Raw genomic sequence first — 18245 nt, 5'->3', positions numbered from 1 at the left:
CATTAAAGGAAGAGAGAAAAAATCTCCACATCCTCAAATCCTCCTTGACTCCAGCAGACAATCGAACCCTATGGTGAGGCAAATGTTGACCAGCAAGAGCCCTGCTGTCATGAATCCACTTACCCCTAACACACAAATCCACTTACCCCTAACACACATATCCTGAGACATGTGCTGATTTCCCCCTTGGAAAAACCCACCCCTGTCCCGTGCTCCACGCACGCTTCATGTCAGTGTGATTAGGTGCTTACGTTTATCTTTCTGCCTCATTTGATGTTTCCTAAGGTTTTGTTACACTTGACTTTACATGTGCTCTTTTGTACTCTGCCTCGTTGCCTTATATACTCTACTTTGTTGCCTTATATACTTGTGGAACATTTGAAGCTCATTTGATGTGCTGGGGATGCTCTGCCTTTGGCTCCGTGAAAGACACCGCCTTCGCGAAGGTCTTTCTGAGCTCTCCCCGCATCCCTACACGCAGCCTTTTGGTGCGCGCTTGAACTGGGACTGCATTCTGCGTCCCCGCGCACATTACCCAAACGTGACTGGGAGCGGCTGGGTGCGGTCGGGTATTTAAACCGCACCCAGCCTTCTAGAAGGCGCTTTGCCTTCCGGTTTTCTGCAGAGAAGGTCGCGTCGTTAGGAGAAGACTCACCTGAAGGAGGATACATCCTGGCAGGACTCCACTGCGGTGCTTCTTCTCTTCTGGAGTTTTGAAGTCTAAGAACTAACTTGAAAGCTAAGTACATTTGCTACTTTTAAAGGCGCCCTTCGCAAGAAAGGTTAATTTTTGGGACAATTACTTGGAGAAAGCCTTCATGAAGAAGGAGATTTCGGACATTCAAGGCCTAACAGTATTTTGAGAACTAATTGCTTGTTCACTATGTTTGTAAACTGCTAAAAGACTTGAACTTAATGTTTTTGAAATTGTGAAGATATTTACAAGAAACTTTAGATTTTGTTTAAGAAATGTGGGATTTGAGAAAGATGTCTAGGAAAAGGTGTGTCTATGTTTAATGCTTCTTTTATAGCGCAATTAACAAACAAAAGAACAGAAACCCCGAGACCAAGAGACAAGGTTAATACCAAGTAAGTTTAGGAAAGAGACAGAAAGATTGCAAAGGGCATCTTAGAATAGTAAATAATCTTTCCTTTCTTTATGTACATTTTCAGACGAACGAGAGCTGACATCTCGCCGGACTACCGACTACCCTAGAGGACATCTGACAACTTAATCACCACAACCCTACAACCCTATCAAGACATACTGGGCGGAGGCCTTCAACTTGCTGATCGCAGGTAGGGGAATCTCAGAACAGCTAACTAGATTAACGGAGTTCTGATTGAATAGAGATAGTGGCGAAGGGGGCTAGAGGGTTATAGGAAAGCTCATTCCTAAAACGGAATATTAATATCTTGGTGCTTGTTGCTTCGCAGGTCGACAGCAAGAATCAAAGTCTTCTCTTCAACGCCCAGTACCGGCCCTCCTCCCTAATTTCTAGTTTAAATCTTGCTGTTAATATCTAATTCAGTAAGTTTTAGTTAGTGGTTTGGGAAGTTGGTCCCTTGCGTCCCTGCGAAATCATCCGCGTCATCCAAGAGACCTTCGGTCAAGACAAGGTAAGGGACGACGTGGTTAGCTTTGACAGAAGGCAAAGCCCACGTAGATAATTTCGCCCGGACGCAATGGAGCAAGTAAACATGCTGGATTTAGCAGCAGTTCTAGACGCTATTAGGCAGGATAATGCAGCCTTACGTAGAGATTTATCCTCTCTTCAGGACTCAATTCAGCAAAGACCGACCACTTTTCTGAATCCTTCATCCAGTACTGATGCCAAGACTCAGATTCAAGTGGTAACTCCATTCCCCACTCCTTTAGCCCCACCAGAAAGATTTTATGGGGATTGTAATAAGTTTTCTGTATTTTTACAGCAATGTCACCTACACTTTATAGCCAAGACTACAGCGTTCCCGGATGATTCTTCTAGAGTAGCTTTTATGTTGTCCTATATGGGTGGAGATGCTGCTCTCTGGTCGGTTCCTTTAGTAGAAAGGGACGACCGGGTTTTGTATAATTTTAAGGATTTTGAGAGAGCTTTAAAGAAGATGTTTGCAAAACATCTTTTCGTTCAGTCCGCAGACAATGAGCTTCTAAGTTTAAGGCAGGGATCTTCTGATCTGATACACTACATATCTACCTTTAACCGTCTGGTTTTAGAGGCTGACTGGCCATACGACAAAAGAGTTTCTATTTTTTACAGAGGTTTAAGAGAAGATTTAAAGGACATGATTACCCAAATTCTTGAACCCCCTGAAGACATAAACGAGTTCATTGACTTAGTGGTGAAACTTAATCATCGTATTTCTGAACGAAAGGGAGAAAGAGGGAAAACTGAGCATAAAGTGGTTTTCTTTAAGGAAAGGTCAACCCCGAATCGAGAACCAGGTCCAAGATCAGATTCCGTCGAACCCATGCAAATTGGTTCGATTCGTGGACCCTTAACTAAGGAGGAGAAGGATAAAAGACGACGTTTAAACCAGTGTTTATACTGTGCAAAGACAGGACACTTCGTAAAAGAATGCCCAACTCGACCTAACAAGTTTAAAACCAAAACTTCCGAAGTGGCCATCACACAGGAAAAGTCGGAAAACTAGTACACTCGGTAATGGGAGAGGTCAGTTTATCGGGTGGTCTTTTTAGTTTGGCCTCAACTCTTCCCCCTGCAGGTGTCAGACACTTTTCTATCTTAGTGGAACTCCGAGATTTGCTTCCTACATCTCACACAAGAAAGGTGGAGGCCATTATAGATTCTGGGGCTACAGGTAATTTTATTGATTCCAACTTTTTTTTACAGTTGGGTTTTCAGTCAGTGATTAAAGAACATCCAGAAACAGTTAGAGCAGTTGATGGCAAGGAACTGACTTCAGGGTTGGTAAACAGACAGACTGAACTTTTAGAGATGGATTGTTCTCCCATACATCGAGAAAGAATACAATTTGACATAATTGATGCCCCTCAATTCAAGATGATTTTAGGGATACCTTGGTTAATAAAACATAACCCAATCATAGATTGGGTAACCAGGTTAATTACCTTTAAGTCAACCATTTGTACAGAGCAGTGCTTCCAAATCAATAGGTCCAAGGACATAGTTCAAGGATTTGATTTCGGAATTGAATCACCCAATGTCCTGCTTTTGGAAGGGGTTCCATCGGTTTATAGCGACTTATCAGATGTGTTTGACAAGGGAAAAGCCAATACTCTACCACCACATAGAGATTTCGACTGTAGAATAGATCTCGTGCCTGGAGCAACCTTACCCTGCAGTCGCATTTATGCTCTTACAGAGGCAGAGAACATTCACCTGAGAGTATACCTTGATGAGTATCTAGCAAATGGCTTCATTAGACACTCTAAATCTCCAGTATCATCAGCTCTTTTTTTCATTCCAAAGAAGGGTGGGGAATTGCGCACGTGTATCGATTATAGGCAACTAAACAACGTCACCATTAAGAACAGGTACCCCTTACCCTTGATCCCAACACTTTTGGATCAGATAAAGAAAGCCAAGATTTATACAAAACTGGACTTGCGAGGAGCTTACCATTTAGTCAGGGTAAGAAAAGGAGACGAATGGAAGACGGCTTTCCGCACTAAGTTCGGTCTCTTTGAATACCAAGTCATGCCTTTTGGACTTTGTAATGCTCCTGCCGCCTTCCAGTTTTTTATAAACGAAGTGTTGCATGAATTTATTGACATCTGTTGCGTTGTATATATTGATGACATTCTCATCTACTCAGACACTGAAGAAGATCATGTACAACAGGTCCGCGCCATTCTTCAAAAACTACTCTCCAATTCTCTTTATGTAAAATTAGAAAAAAGTCTGTTTCATGTCTCCAAGGTGGACTTCCTGGGTTATATAATTAGTCCCGAAGGTATTGAAATGGATCCTAAAAAGGTGGAAGCGGTGACAACCTGGCCCAGTCCAACTTCTGTGAAACAAATCCAAAGCTTCCTAGGTTTTGCAAACTTTTACCGCAGATTTATCCAGAACTTTTCTCAAATAATTACACCTATAACCAAGTTACTGAGAAAAGGAGTGAAATTCTTATGGAACTCTGATGCTGAAGAAGCCTTCCAAAATTTGAAGAAAAGATTTACCATGGCCCCAATCTTATGTCACCCAGACCCCAATCAACCATTTATTGTAGAAGCAGATGCATCTCAATATGCATTGGGAGGAATTCTTTCTCAACGAAGTTCCGATACTGGCCAAATGCACCCTATAGCTTACTTTTCCAGGAAACTGTCTGAAGCTGAACAGAATTATGCCATTGCCGATAAGGAATTATTAGCAATTAAGGCGGTTTTTGAAGAATGGCGCCACTACCTGTTAGGGGCTCGTCATCCTGTAACAATTTATACTGATCATCGTAATCTTCAAGCTCTAAGATCCGTGAAAGCTTTGACAGCTAGACAATTACGTTGGTCTATGTTCTTCAATGACTATACCTTTGTGATTACTTACCGCCCTGGAAAAGAGAACTTGAAGGCGGACGCTTTGTCTAGAATAGGAGATAAAGACCCTGAAAAACCTGAAACTATCCATCCTGTAATCCCGACTTCTTGTTTTCAGGGAAGTTTAACCACTAGTAACATTATTAATGATATTAAAGAGGCTTTGAAAGATACGGATGTAGAGAGGCTGAAAAGAGATCATCCTTACCTCCTGGAGAAAGATGATTTGATGATGATACATGGTTTGATTTACGTTCCTACTGAAAAGATACAAAAATCTATAATTCAGCTTCATCACGATACCATGTTATCTGCCCATCCTAGTATCTTAAAGACCATGGAACTAATAAGACGAACCTTTTGGTGGCCTTTGATGTTCAAAGACATTCAGTTGTTTGTAGAAACCTGCAGTGTTTGCATACAACATAAGATTTCTCATCAAGCTCCTAGTGGGTTGTTAATGCCTCTGCCTATCCCACCTCAACCCTGGCATACTATATCGCTAGACTTCATAGTTGAACTACCTGAAACCAAGAAGGGATTCAATACAATTTTAACTGTTGTGGATCAGTTCACTAGAATGGCCCATTTCGTTCCATTGAAGAAACTTCCCACTGCATTAGAGCTGGCTCATCTAATTATGTCACATGTGATCAGATTACATGGAATCCCATCTGTGGTCATTTCGGACAGGGGCTCCCAATTTGTTTCTAAGGTGTGGCAAAAGTTGGGTACGTTGTTACAAATGGATGTTCGTTTGTCTTCTAGTTACCATCCCCAAACAGATGGTTTAACTGAGCGGACTAATCAGACTATCGAACAATATCTTCGATGTATGTTACCCAATGTTCCTGATGAATGGTCTGATCTCTTGAGCCCCTTAGAGTTCGCTTATAATAACTCTGAACATTCATCTATCAAAATGTCTCCGTTCTTTTGCAATTTCGGTTTCCATCCCAAAAGCATTCCTGAAAATTCTTTAAACCCTGATTCAGTACCTGCAATTTCTGATTATGTATCTAAAGTATTTTCTATCCAAGAAGAGGCCAAATTCAACTTGGCTAAGGCGAAAGAAACTCAGAAAGAGTCCAAGGACAGACATCGATCTGAACAACCGCAATACCAAGTAGGTGAAAAGGTTTGGTTGAGTACAAAAAATTTGAAACTTAAAGGAAATAGGAAATTCAATCCGAAATTCATTGGTCCCTTTCCGATTGAGAAAATAATAAACCCGGTTTGTGTAAGGTTGAGTCTCCCTCAGAAGTACTTGATACACCCGGTTTTCCATGTCTCCCTAGTTAAGCCATTTCATCCTCAGACCCGCATCTCCAAATCTCCAACCCCCATCATGATCGATGATCACCCGGAATTTGAGGTTAAAACTATCTTAGACTCCAAAAGAGTTCGCGGAAAACTGTTTTACCTCATAGATTGGAAGGGTTATGGTCCAGAGGAAAGGTCTTGGGAACCTTTAGACCACCTAAAAAACTCCCCTAGATTGATCCGACTCTTCCATCTAAGACATCCTGAGAAACCAAAACCCATTTCAACAGTTCTGGGGGGGATCTTGAGGAGGGAGTACTGTCATGAATCCACTTACCCCTAACACACAAATCCACTTACCCCTAACACACATATCCTGAGACATGTGCTGATTTCCCCCTTGGAAAAACCCACCCCTGTCCCGTGCTCCACGCACGCTTCATGTCAGTGTGATTAGGTGCTTACGTTTATCTTTCTGCCTCATTTGATGTTTCCTAAGGTTTTGTTACACTTGACTTTACATGTGCTCTTTTGTACTCTGCCTCGTTGCCTTATATACTCTACTTTGTTGCCTTATATACTTGTGGAACATTTGAAGCTCATTTGATGTGCTGGGGATGCTCTGCCTTTGGCTCCGTGAAAGACACCGCCTTCGCGAAGGTCTTTCTGAGCTCTCCCCGCATCCCTACACGCAGCCTTTTGGTGCGCGCTTGAACTGGGACTGCATTCTGCGTCCCCGCGCACATTACCCAAACGTGACTGGGAGCGGCTGGGTGCGGTCGGGTATTTAAACCGCACCCAGCCTTCTAGAAGGCGCTTTGCCTTCCGGTTTTCTGCAGAGAAGGTCGCGTCGTTAGGAGAAGACTCACCTGAAGGAGGATACATCCTGGCAGGACTCCACTGCGGTGCTTCTTCTCTTCTGGAGTTTTGAAGTCTAAGAACTAACTTGAAAGCTAAGTACATTTGCTACTTTTAAAGGCGCCCTTCGCAAGAAAGGTTAATTTTTGGGACAATTACTTGGAGAAAGCCTTCATGAAGAAGGAGATTTCGGACATTCAAGGCCTAACAGTATTTTGAGAACTAATTGCTTGTTCACTATGTTTGTAAACTGCTAAAAGACTTGAACTTAATGTTTTTGAAATTGTGAAGATATTTACAAGAAACTTTAGATTTTGTTTAAGAAATGTGGGATTTGAGAAAGATGTCTAGGAAAAGGTGTGTCTATGTTTAATGCTTCTTTTATAGCGCAATTAACAAACAAAAGAACAGAAACCCCGAGACCAAGAGACAAGGTTAATACCAAGTAAGTTTAGGAAAGAGACAGAAAGATTGCAAAGGGCATCTTAGAATAGTAAATAATCTTTCCTTTCTTTATGTACATTTTCAGACGAACGAGAGCTGACATCTCGCCGGACTACCGACTACCCTAGAGGACATCTGACAACTTAATCACCACAACCCTACAACCCTATCAAGACATACTGGGCGGAGGCCTTCAACTTGCTGATCGCAGGTAGGGGAATCTCAGAACAGCTAACTAGATTAACGGAGTTCTGATTGAATAGAGATAGTGGCGAAGGGGGCTAGAGGGTTATAGGAAAGCTCATTCCTAAAACGGAATATTAATATCTTGGTGCTTGTTGCTTCGCAGGTCGACAGCAAGAATCAAAGTCTTCTCTTCAACGCCCAGTACCGGCCCTCCTCCCTAATTTCTAGTTTAAATCTTGCTGTTAATATCTAATTCAGTAAGTTTTAGTTAGTGGTTTGGGAAGTTGGTCCCTTGCGTCCCTGCGAAATCATCCGCGTCATCCAAGAGACCTTCGGTCAAGACAAGGTAAGGGACGACGTGGTTAGCTTTGACACCTGCCTAATCTACGACAAAAAGTCCTTCCTGCTCTCACGACCCTACAAGCAAAGTTGAGATGGCCTAGCAACACCTGAACATCTTTCACCAACACTTTCCGTTTTGCTAACATAGTGTCCAGCAAATCCAGCATCTTCACTTTCTTATCCTCAGGCAAGCGAGCCCGCATTGCCACAGAATCAAGTTCAATCCCCAAAAAGGACAAGACTGTGTCAGGACCTATAGTTTTCTCGGGAGCCAAAGGAACTCCCAGATCCTCCATGAGCCCTTGGAAAGTGTCCAGAGCAGACTGGCACTCCGCGGAGCCCGGGGACCCGAGAAAGAAAAAGTCATCCAGGTAGTGCGTTACCAGTGAGTGACCAGACTGATGAGTAAAGTACCATTGTAGAAAAGTACTGAAGCACTCGAAAAGAGAACATGATATAGAGCAACCCATCGGCAAAGCCTTATCCACATACCATTTTCCTGAAAATTGGATACCCAGAAGACACCAGTCTTCCGGATGGACAGGCAGCAGCCGGAAAGCAGACTTTATATCACACTTGGCCATCTCAGCAGCTGCGCCCGCGGTCACAACAAGTGACATGGCCACGTCAACTGATGAATAAGATACTGAAACAGCATCTGGATCAATAAAATCATTGACCGACGACCCTTCCGGCCATGATAAGTGTTGTATAAGCCTGAATTGTCCCGGATCTTTCTTCGGGACCACTCCAATAGGTGATATTATTAAATTAAGGATCGGCCAATCGTGAAAAGGGCCAGCCATCCTCCCTTCGTGTACTTCCTTATTCAACTTGTCTTGTACTACTGTGCCATGCTCAGATGTAGATTTTAAATTAGCAGACCATCTTCTTTGTCTAGGACCTGTGTAACCTAACTTGAAACCAAATTCAAAACCATCCAACAATGTTTGTTTCCCAGCTGCATTATCATAGTCATGAAGTGCAAGGCGCAACTTTTCCAACTTAACCGGTGTATGAGCCCTTGGACCCAGAACCCCGATTACCTCTGAATCCCCTACCTCCTGCAGAATGTTGGGACGTCCCCGAACCCCCTGCACCTGACTGAGTCCCCTGATGATCCCCTGCTGGCTTGTTCTCCCAGCATCTAGACAAGGGGTGTCGCTTACCACAACCTGAGCACTCATGCCTGAATTTACAGTATTCCCTAGTACAGAAGCCTTTATTAAACTCCCAGCATGTGCCGACTGCAGGCTGTGTGTTTGAGCTACTTCCCACCCCTCCCCTGGTGGGCTTGCCCTGAAAGGGCCGGTATATTATGGGGAGACCACTTGCTGTAAAAATCGTCTTACCCCCCGAAGCCGACCCCATAGTGTGCTGCCATAAATCAGTGTCCAGTTCCCCCCACTTGGCCTCTGGATCCCAAGCCATCCTAGCCCAGAACTCCTCATCATATTGGGACCAAGCAAACCCCCCCCCCCAGTAAGCTGCGCCTTGCGTATAACATCCATGTATTTAAAAAGGGACACGCTGCGCTCTGGGAATTTCTCACAATACACACTTGCATAAATTAGGAAAGCAGCTGTCCAATTTTCAATGGTTAAGGGAACTCTAGGTCGTTTTGCCAGTTCAAATTCTTCCTCCTTGGACCCTTCCTTGGACCGTACTTCTCGGTGCAGTAACTTAAGGAGTTCCACATATTCACCCTTCCAAATTCTTTCTTTTGTACTCAACATTAAATGTGCACCCAAAGGCTTTGTGACTCCCATATAGGGCAATTTTTTAATTGTCAATTCTTTGCTGGCCAATGGCTCTTTTGTAACACCTGAGGCCTCTGTACCAGTACTACTTTCAACTTTACCTGCAGTGTCCAGCACCTCATCAGTGCCCACAGCAGTGTCTTTCACATAACGTCCTTTTTCCCACCGCCCCTCACCCACCCCAACAGTCTCAGTCCCACCTGTGCCCACAGACACCATAATTGGTTTGGCCCGTGTAGCTAGCTGCTCACCTGGCAACAAAGAGACCACTCTCGCCGGCCCAGCCTGTGATGCCGATACCACTGTATCTCGTCTTGGAGGCGCCCTGACTGACGGGCCGCGTTCTCGTCTCTCCTTGACTTGCTTTTGCACCACTGGAGCCTGAAAAACACTTCCAACAACATGAGAGGGCACCCCCCTTTCCACGTCCCGCAACTCTCCTTCTTCGGGACTATCTTCATCGTAATCCAGAACCACTGAATCAGGTTCATCTGGAAACACCACACCACGGGTCTTACCTAACCCAACATCAGCCATATTACATTTTAAGTTTTGTGTAGAAAATCCATGAGGGGGAGCAGACTGTACACGCCCGTACCTCCCCTGGCGCTGACTCTGCGGCTCCATAGCCGCCGGTAAGGTAGGACACCTATACCTGCTACTCGATGGGGCCAGCGGGGTCACGCCGGACCCTCGTGTGCTGGCCGCGGCGGGCTCCCTCGGTGGAACAGAGAGGGCCGCGCTAGGCATTCTCCTCGCTTCACCTTGGCGAAAGTGGACTGGACCGCGCCCTGCCAAGTCTGGACCACCGCACCTATTCCTATCCTGAAAAGAAAAAGTTTGGACTGGTGTGCTAGGGTCCCTGAAAACAACCTCTGATATAGACCTTGTTCCCTGCAACTGAGAACCAAGAACCATCCCCTGAAGTCTATCCAAAGAACGCCCTCTAATGCCGCCCCTCAAAGGCACCCCTCTGACCGGAGAGTCGCCTATCACCTCTTCATCATCACTCTCATCCAAGTTAACCCCCCTCACCGCTGAAGAAGAAGCCAGAAAAGGGGGCCCTGCACCCCAAACATGACCCTCACCATCCGTCTGCAAACCACGCTGCGCCAAACCCGCAGAACCAAAATGCTCCCAACCAGGAGAACCATACATGAAAGAGGGGCCTCCCGCACCCCCAGACCAATAAGGAAAAGTCTCCCCAATGCCCTGCCCATACCCACCAGTGACCTGTGTGAAAGCCCTGTCATGTACCGCTTCTCTGTCAGAGAGACCAACACCCCCCACACTCTTTAACACAGGAGGACAGTCCCCTGAAGAATGACCCAAAACTGTCCCTCCAACATTAGCAGCGGAAGAAAACGATCTCTGGCCTACCTGTGACCGACCCCTGCACTCCCACTGACAACGGTCATCCACATCCAACATACCAACAGACCCTGTATCCCCAGGCCTTGAGACAGTGAAATCCAAAGGAGCACCAGAATTGGAACCCCCCACTCCCATTTGAGCCCACTCCCCTTCTCCCCTGGAACCCCCCCCCCACAGACAAGGCAGCACCCACTGAAGAACCAGGGGTAGAAAACAATAAAGGACTGCCCACATTCCCATCCACCTCCAACTGACCCTCACCCCCATCATGAGAACAAAAGGAATGACCAGCTTGATGCTCAAAAACCCCAGAGCCCTCCACTCCACCTGTTACAAGGTTGCCCGAGACCTTTCTACCTGCAACCTGTTTCCCTGGCACTAAATGACTAGAAGGTAATGGTAAAACCTGAGTGCCTGCCTCTAAGAGAAACTGCGATTCAGCAACCACCGACACAGAAGGATTCCCACCGGGCTGAACGTATTCCTGGGGTAAACCTTGGAACTCAGTAACTGGCACCGAGCCTCTGCGCGCTCCACGCGCCACAACCACAAGCTCCGGCTCCACCCGGCGCTCCAACAATGGGTCCGAGGCAGAGCGCTTCTTGCTCCCTCCCTGCCCCCCCTCCCCCGCCTGCCCGAGACCTTCAAAACTGAAGACAGCTCTTCCCCGGGAACCACACTGCCCGCCCGCATTACCGCCGGCAGAAACAACGCGCTTCCCGCCTCCCCCGCATGCCCCGAGGTAGCACAAGACATCGCCGGAGCTCCCCCCGCTTCAAACGCTACTCGCGCGTGTCCAGCATGGGCTGAACGCATCTCCCTAGCGCACACCGAGGGAGCGCCAGACGCCGCCGGAGCTCCCACCTCCCCAACCGCCACACGCGCAGCACCAGAAGGGGCCGGTTTCCGTGTACGGGACCGGCCCCTCTCACTCACCTGCCCGGAGCGTCTCTTCTTCGGTGAGGAGCACGTCAACACCGCGGCAGCAACACCCGAGGAGGCCTGGCGCTGGGGGCGCGCCGGCCCCCCTCCCACCAGTAAATCCATGCGCCCTGCTTCGGACAGAAGCCTCATCGCTTCAAGGACTCGATAATCTTCCATTATCACAATGAAACAGCAACAATAAACTCAAATAATACCACCTGAATGCTCTCTAATTAATTACCACAAAAACGCTAACAGCCCTCCTAGCCACCAGGTCACCAAACCTAAAATGGTGGCTAGGGGGCGGGGACAGGCAAATTTATAATTGGGCTGGCCAGTCTTACTAGGCCAGCCCAAATCCAGAACATTCTGGCAGCTACGATGAGAAAAACCCCTCGTGACCCTCCCAAACAGCCCGGGGGAGGAGACCTCCCTTCGGTCAGCTCCCTCCCCCAAGCCCCCCATGTCGAACAGCAACTTTTGCATTTTAATAACATCATCTCCAGCATCCTGGATGAAGCAGCACCCCTAAAGCCGGTTACCCATGCCCACAAATCCTCTCCCTCTGAATGGTATTCCCCTGCCCTACGCACCGAAAAGAAGGGGTGCAAGAAACTAGAACGTACTTGGCGACTTCTCCATCAAGAACAAGATAAAGCTATGTACAAAAGTGCGTTAGCATCCTACCATAACAACATCAAAAACGCACGCAAAATCTACATTGCACACCAATTGGAGCAGGCAGGGTCTAACTCCAGGACACTATTTAAAATAGTTAAGGCCTATTCTAACCCTAATGCATGTGATACTGCGGAATCCCACTCGCAGTCGCTATGCAATATTGTTGCATCATATCTCACTCAAAAAATTGACTCCATTTATCAGAACATCATTGCTGTCAATACCATTTCCTCCCCCTCTATTATTAGCCCCTCTGATACACACGTCACCTCCGCTCAACTTCACACATTCCCTCAACTCTGTCGGACGGAAGTCACATCCCTCCTTGAGACAATCAACTCTGGCTCACCGATGGATATCATTCCCGCCAAGATTTCTGCCAAATTTGCTGAACAGCTGGCCCCCCATTTGCTCGATCCTTAACAGCTCCCTAAGCACTGGTCACCTCCCCCTGCATGGAAAGATGCCCAAATCAAACCTATACGCAAAGACCCCAAGGTCCCCACTACTGACAGCAGTAACTACCGACCTATATCTCTTCTACCCCTACAGACCAAGCTTATTGAGAAACACATCAATAGACACTTGTCCGATTAGTTGGAGGCTTCCCAACTTCTTGATACTTCTCAATCTGGGTTTCGGGCTAAGCATAGCACTGAATCCGCCATTATTGAGGTCACTGACAACATTCGCATGGCCATAGATAAAGGTCAAGCAGCACTCTTGGTGCTGCTTGACTTGTCAGCGGCGTTTGATACTATCTCCCATCAGATTGTACAGGACAGACTCCATGACATAGGTGTTCAAGGGATGGCACTGAAGTGGGTTACCAACTTTCTGACAGACCAAACGCAGACCGTCACAATGAGATCCTTCAAATCCACCACTACTAAGGTTAGCAAGGGGGTCCGCAGGGCTCCTGCCTGAGCCAGACCGTCTTTAACATTTATGTCGCCCCTCTAGCCAGACTCATGAGATCTTTGGGATTCACCCCCATTTCATACGCCGACACTCAGCTCCTACTTACATTTGACAAAAACAGACCTGACATCGAACGCATGTTCTCTGAAGGCATGAAATACATCGCTGCCTGGATGCGGGCCAACTATTTACAACTCAATGCTGGCAAATCTGAAATCATGCTGTTTGGAGGAGCTGACACTTATTGGTCACTTGCCTGGTGGCCAAAAGAGCTGGGGACTGCCCCAACCCCTAGAGAAGTGGTCAAGAACCTAGGTGTCAGGATTGATCGCAAACTTACCCTTGAGGCACACGCCAACACTACTGCAGGCTCATGCTTCTACATCCTCGGCCTCCTGCGAAGGATCTTCCCCCTTTTACCCTCATCTACCAAGAAAACGCTTATGCAGGCCTTGGTACTTAGTAGACTTGACTACTGTAATGCCCTCCTATTCTCAGCTAATGAAACTGCCATAAATAGACTTCAGGTGGTGCAGAATACTGCTGCCCGACTCACTGTTGACGCCCCCTCTAGAACACCTTCGGCACCCCTACTGAACCAACTCCATTGGCTCCCAATAAGAAAGAGGGTAAAATTCAAAATAGGCTGTATTATTTATAAAGCCCTTAATCGTCGAAGCCAATCGTATCTCGCTAACAAGCTCTCTTCTTACACCCCTGCACGAACTCATAGGTCCAGCACGGAGCACCTGCTCAGCACCCCCAGAGTCGAAAAGGCACGCAGCGGTGGCAAAGCATTCTCTTATCTCGCCCCGGTATTTTGGAATAATTTGCCCGGTCATCTACGTTCTGGATATAATCTGGCCCAAATCAGAAAGCTGCTAAAACCCCACCTTTTCTAATGTTCCCCTGGTCTCTGATGTTCCCCTCCATCCCAAGCGCCGAGATACCCTCATGGGTGATTCAGCGCTATATAAGCCTATAAACTTCAAACTTCAAACTTCAAACTTCAATGTGATGTAGTGTTCTTTAAAGAGATGGTCCTTCCAATCTTTCCTAAATCGAAACAGCGTTGGGTGGTCCTGATGGATAAAGGGATGTTGTTCCAGATCTAGCTGAAAAAGGCCAGATGTTTTCATTTCTTACACTTCTCATTCTACAGTCTGATGGTGTCCTGGCTGCGGGCGTGCTGAGAACAATCCAAGATGGTGAGCTTGTCTACAAGATAAGCCTGGGTGCTGGTCTTTATAAATGAGTCAGCTGGTTTTGAAGATGGTGCTTTCCAGCAAGGGGAGCCAATGGATCTGTATCAGGATGGGGTGATGTGATCCTATTTCTTCAGGTCCTGATTTAGTTTTGCAATAGCATGTAGGACGCCCCTAAGGTGAGCCATGGAGTCCATGGAGTAGGGCAATACCACTCTCCAGATGCGAGAGCGTGAAAGCTTGAGCAGCAGTTCTGAAGTTGCTTTCTGGAAGAAATGGTTTGACTTTCTTTACGAGAGTGCAGATACCAGTCTTTTTTGGTTTTTTTTGGTAATGTGTTCCTTGCAGATGAGGTTGGCGACCAGGGTGAATCTCTGTAGTCTTGGAATCCTCTTCATTTATGAACTGTCTTTCTTCCCTCATGTGATGTACATAAAATGGCCAAATCTGCATTTTTTTCATCATGCCCATTTCCATTTGATTTTGTGAGTTTTTTTACTTTGTTTTTAGCAGGTTTGTTCTTCTCCTGTATTCATCACCCCCTCCAGCCTACCCAATCTCGACTGCCAATCCGCTAGGCTGGGTGTCGTGACTAGGGACTTAGAGAGGCCATGCTCCCCACTGCTCTCTAAAATTTCCACCTTCTACCAATCTACATAATCTCTTCTCCCAAGGCATCCATGTGAAGGTTGAAGAGGTTAAAGTTGTCTTCTATTTTGTCTTTGCAATATAGGACTCATGTGGCTAGGAAGGGATTTAGCCAAACCCCCTGCATTGTTCTACCACGCTGATCCTTCCGTGATCCTCTCCCATGCCCCGAACTCTCTTTCCAGAGCTAACCTTATCCCCCACATATTTCCACCAATTGTCATCACCAACTTCTTGGGTTCCCTGATAACAGTCCACTCTGTGCTGCGTCATCCTCACTCCTAGGTGGACCCTTATACTTTGTGTCCTAAAGTGAATTTCGTGGACTGCTCTATTATTGCTCCTGATGCGGTCTTAGACCCATGCACTGGACTCATCTGTCCGGATGCTGTAACAGTGGATCCAGAAGGTTGGGCCTCTCTTCCCTCTGGGTGGAATGTGTCTGGTTGATATCATGTGGTTTAATAGGGTCTTTAGGGGAGTTGGGCCTCCTGGGCTTCGAGGTGGACTCCTGGAGGCTACTGAACTGTGCCTCCAAGAAGGTTGGGCCTCTCCTGCTTGTGGGTGGCCTCTATGTACAATAGACCATAGTGGACTCCGCTGACCCAAATGCTTATCTCTCCATGGTTTCCACAACTGTAGTTCATTGACCTCTTTAAGAAGGTAGATATGTGTAACTTCCATTGCCTCACTCTGCCACATCTCATGCTTATGTGCAGTGGTGTTCTCTGCACTATGATTGAAGCACATCCTTCTTCTCCATACCCTTCACCCAACACCTTCCATGGAGACCAAGCTACATCCAATTATCTATCAACAAAGTCCTTTGAAAGGGGGCCCAGGAATAGGATTAAAACCAGAGCTCTTCATTACCTCGTCCCTCATCACCTCGTCACCTCATCAGGGGTTTGAAGCACCAGGGAGTTTGAAAAATCTGATGTGACCTGCAATTCACAATTGTGTCTTCGGGAAAAATCAACGTATCCTCCATCATTTAAGGGCTGGTGAGTTGTATAACAGATCAAAGTGTCTAAAATCAGTAAAAGTGTGGCTTTGCAGCATTATTTTAAAATCAAGTTAATATTATCGCCTTAGTAGCAAAAGGCTAGCCGAGGTATACAAGTATCAATAGGTATGTATAGTAATATAGTAAGCTATCCCCGGCACCATTACGTGAATCAAGGAAAATATAGTTATGCATTTTGATGATTGCTTTAATTTGCTTTGACAAAAAAAAAGGATTGGCAAAGCCAATTGGCAGGCTGGTGCGATGGTTAACTATATATATATTTTTATTGCACCATATGCCATAAAGTAAAATGAAAAAACATAAAAACATGCCCCCACTTAAACGTGGTAGCCATGTCTTTGCAATACAAAATTACAATTAAAAAAGAACCACTGTTTATACATTTAGGAAATCAGTACTGGTGCTTCCTAGCAGACAGGTGTACTTAGCACATTAAAGTCAAAGTCAAATAAACTTTATTCGGTTTTACATTGGAAAACCATACAAGTTACCTGGATACAGGTACATAAAAACAGTAATACATTAAAACATGATTTGAAAAGTCAGAACCTCTTATACAGTTTATAAAAAGGACTCAATACCCACCCACCCAAATTTATTCTGGCCTTAAAGTGCATGGTACCAGAAAAGTATGACGTCCAATTGAATTTACTTTATACCGCAAGCTAAATCAGCTGAACTAATAACACATATCTAGATCATCCAATGTCTACACATCCATACAGGTCCTAGATTTCACAGAAGCTTTAAAAAACCCAAATATAAAATTAATGCAGTCCTCTTTCAGCAGTTGAAGATACATAAGGGCAGGACGGGCCTGTCTAAAATTCATTCTTTTTAAAATAGGAACTAGAAAGTGCCTTCAGAGGGTTTCATATAATTTATATAAAAACATAAAATGCAGTAGATCCTGCGGAGACTGTCCGTCGCAGCCACAGGGAGCTAGCACTTGACCTCTGCTGTATCCCTTAGGCCTGGCTAACACAAGGTGGAAGAGGTTCATCCGAAACCTAGTTAATAAAAACTTCTTGTGAGTTGTTAGACACCCTATAAGATAAGGTACCGTTTTCTGAGTTGTTTTGAGCATTAAAAATGTACGAACACTGGGTATCAGCATCTCCTGCGCTTCCCTGTCCACTTTCCTTGAGGTCAAGAAGGCTACCCTAATTAATTCCACATCCTTCTTGACAATGGATTCAGGCTTAAAAAATAAATCGCCGCGCCCCACCCCTTCAAAACTGCTTTTAATGTACCTAAACCAAGGAATTCGGGATGCATTGTCGAGAGACATGCACTCTCTTAAAATTAAATGGTTGAGAGTTAAATCTGTTCAGCCAGCACCTCAACCAAAAAAGCAGGGGCACAGTGCAACGACATTGTTAAATAGGGAACCCCCAGTTCCTCATGGGCCACTAGGTTAGAGGTTCCATGCGGAACTCACAATAGGCACTTCAGGAAGTCATTCTCCGCCAACTGAAGGGAATCCGCAGCAATATATCCTCAGATTTCACTACCGTAGGTAGCTATACCCATGCTTTTGGCTTGATAGACTTTCAACATAGCTCCTGTTGGTTTCTTCCCTATTTTAGAGGCACAATTAAAAATTGCCCCGTTTACCCAGGCCAGGTCCCCCTTTTTCCTAGAGATTAAAGGACGCCATTTGAATTGGTTGTCAAAAAGAACCCCTAAATAGGGAAATACATTAGTACAGGGGATCTTAGCGGGGCCAACACTAAATTGGAAACTCTTTTTGGTTTGTTTCCCCACTTTCATTACATAGGATTTCAAATTATTTATTGCCAAGTCTCGATCAGTCATGAATCTAGAAAATGCTGTTAAAAGAGATTGAAAGCCCATTGCAGTCCTGGATATAAGGACGGCGTTGTTTGTATATAGCAGGACGGGAATACCACGCCGCCCTACACAAGGGTGATCAACTCCAGTTGCTCTTAGTACAGTATCCAAATCATTGATGTAAAAATTAAACAAAAATGGAGCCAAAATGCATCCTTGCCGTACTCCCCTCTTAATCTCAAGGTCCCTAGTGACCTGCAGATCCTGAGAAAACCTGACATTAGCCTTGGTTG

The sequence above is a fragment of the Lissotriton helveticus genome, chromosome 2_1 (genome assembly GCF_964261635.1).
Source record: "Lissotriton helveticus chromosome 2_1, aLisHel1.1, whole genome shotgun sequence".
Lineage (NCBI taxonomy): Eukaryota > Metazoa > Chordata > Amphibia > Caudata > Salamandridae > Lissotriton > Lissotriton helveticus.
The sequence above is the reverse complement of the archived record's forward strand: the minus strand, read 5'-3'. Positions refer to the sequence as shown.